The sequence below is a fragment of the Nanorana parkeri genome, unplaced genomic scaffold, assembly GCF_000935625.1.
Source record: "Nanorana parkeri isolate BGI_ZX_2015 unplaced genomic scaffold, ASM93562v1 scaffold2, whole genome shotgun sequence".
Taxonomy (NCBI): domain Eukaryota; kingdom Metazoa; phylum Chordata; class Amphibia; order Anura; family Dicroglossidae; genus Nanorana; species Nanorana parkeri.
In genome coordinates this window covers 1886603-1889317 of record NW_017306270.1, presented here as the reverse complement: position 1 = coordinate 1889317, position 2715 = coordinate 1886603, and positions in this window count along the sequence as shown.

The window sequence follows — 2715 nt, the reverse complement described above, 5'->3', positions numbered from 1 at the left end:
GAGCACATATAGGCGATCGGCGGGCTATGGACCCGCTGATCGCCTATATGTGAAACACCCGGTACCGGGTGTTCGCATTGGACGGGCTCTTTTCTGGCCGTGCGTGCCCGCTAGGGGGCACGCGCGAGCAGAAAAAAAATGCCGTCTGGCGACAGCAACCCGCCAATGCAGCAGTGCCGTCCGTCCGTTTTTCTACTACGGGCGGACGGCAAGAGGTTAAAGATCAACAATGGGCTCAGGCCCATCATATCTCCTCCTTCCCCCTGAAGGCCTCCAACAATAGTTTATGCTATTTCTTTTTGACTTACCATTTTCCGTAGTCTTCTGGGTGGTCTTTGGACACACACTAAGTCCTCTTCCTTTTTTGGTCTTCACCCAGTCATAGGCAGTCCTCAATAATGCAGAACATGGCATTGACAGAAAGGCATGAGCCCTGCTCCCAGCGCCATTACCCAATGAATGCAGGGAACTGAGGTGACATCTCCTCAGTCTCTCCCAATGATGCCCTGCACTGACACCATGTTCTCAGACTTCTGGGTTGTTTGACCCTTATGGCAAAAAGAGAGCACTTTGGGGGACAGCCCTGGACTGAAAGTCAGTATTGCAGCCTGTCACGCCCGGGGGTTGCTCTATAACCAGAGATGGATCACAACTGCGGAATCTAAGTTGATCGAGCGGAAGAAATACGGCACTCAGTCACGAACCCCAGGCGTCACTCTCAGTCACAGGCGGAGAGTTTGGGGTTCTTGCATCATCAGCCGTAAACACAAGAAAACTAACGGGAAGCTAAAGGAGTTTTTAAGGCAGCCCAACTTTGTGATGTTACACTAGAGATCTCTCCCACATTCACCAGTATGTCACAGGGTTATAGGTTTAGGTAGTCCAGATAAGAGACCTCACATAGTAATAGGTTTACGCAGTTCATGTACTGGGTAACACAGTGGTATAAGTTTTAGGCAGTCCATATGCAAGACAACATTTCGTTATAGGTTTAGGCAGTGCATGTACTGGATATCACAGTGGTATAAGTTTTAGGCAGTCCATATGCAAGACAACATTTTGTTATAGGTTTAGGCACTGCATGTACTGGATATCACAGTGGTATAAGTTTTAGGCAGTCCATATGCAAGACAACACTTAGTTATAGGGTTAGGCAGTGCCTGAGCTCCAAAGAGCCGAGCCCAGGGGCTCCAGTTGTACTTGCGCTTTAAGGTGAGTGTCAAACAGGGACACGGATGCCGGGTAGCCTGAGGGGAATCCTCCACTAGGTCCTGGTCAGTGGTAGGGCGGTTTGCTCCGGAGTTCCAGGGTGTTTGGGCGTAAGAAACCCAATAGTGAACACCCTTCCTTGTTCCCACTAGGTTTAAATAGGCCGCGGCCGTGACGTCACACGGCCGCGGCGCACTTCCGCGTTCCAGCGTGGGACGCATAGCACCTCCGCTAATGGGGGAGGAATTCCTCGGCGGTTACGCCCTCTGCTGCGTTCCACCCAGGAACGCAAACGGGATGCGGCACGGAGCGCAGGGACGTTACAGTACCCCCTCCTCAAGGGAACACCTACGGGGTTCCTCGAAGGCGTGGGCTTGGAGGGATACCTGTTGTGGAATCTGCGTTTTAGTAAGGGTGTGTGTACATCGCGGTCATTTTCCCAAGAATCGTCGAGTGGATCATACCCCTTCCACCGTACAAGGTACTGGAGGCAGCCCCTGCGTTTCCTGGCGTCGAGTATCTTTTCCACCTCATACTCAGTCTCGCCCTGTACTAGTACAGGGGGAGCAGGAGGCGGTATCCTGTTCGGGAACGGGTTAGGCCGGAATGGCTTCAGCAGAGAAACGTGGAAGGAGGGGTGTATCCTTAGATCCGGAGGAAGCTCGAGTTTCATCGCGTTAGGATTGATCACTTTTTCAATCGTGAACGGTCCGATGAACTGCTTGATGGAATCCGTAATTCGCAAAGAACGGGGTGAGCCTAGTGGATGAACTGGTGGCATTGTTAAATGCGAATTCTGCTAGAGGGAGCAACTCAACCCAGTTGTCTTGGAGGTGAGTAGTGTAGCATCTCAGGTATTGTTCGAGGCATTGATTTACCCTTTCTGTCTGACCATTTGTTTGGGGATGGTAAGCTGTTGAGAGTCTATGATCGATCTCCAGAGATGAGCAGAGTGCTTTCCAGAATTTTGACACAAACTGGGTTCCCCTGTCAGAGATGACACGAGAGGGTTTTCCGTGTAATTTGAGAATGTGCGTAATAAAGCATTGAGCGGTTTCTTTTGAGGATGGTAGTTTCCGTAACGCAACGAAATGTGCCATCTTAGTGAGTATGTCGACCGATACCATTATGGTATTATGGCCTTGCGACACGGGTAATTCGACAATGAAATCGAGGGATATGATGTCCCATGGTCTGTTTGGGATTTCGAGGGGGATGAGAAGACCGTAGGGTGCACGTCTTTCGCGTTTACAAGTATTGCAGGTCTGACAAGTATTCACGTAAGTAGTTACGGTCTCTTTCATGTGTGGCCACCAGAAATGCCTACTAAGTAGGTCTAGTGTCTTCGCTATTCCCGGATGACCTGCCAGAGGAGCGTCATGTAATAGTTTGATAAGAGGCATCTGCGTTTCGGTTGGTACGTACAGTTTGGAGTTCTTGAATAGAAATCCTTCTTCATCCCTGGTAAGACCCGGAGGGAGTTGATCCGGATTTGTGGGTAGGTTG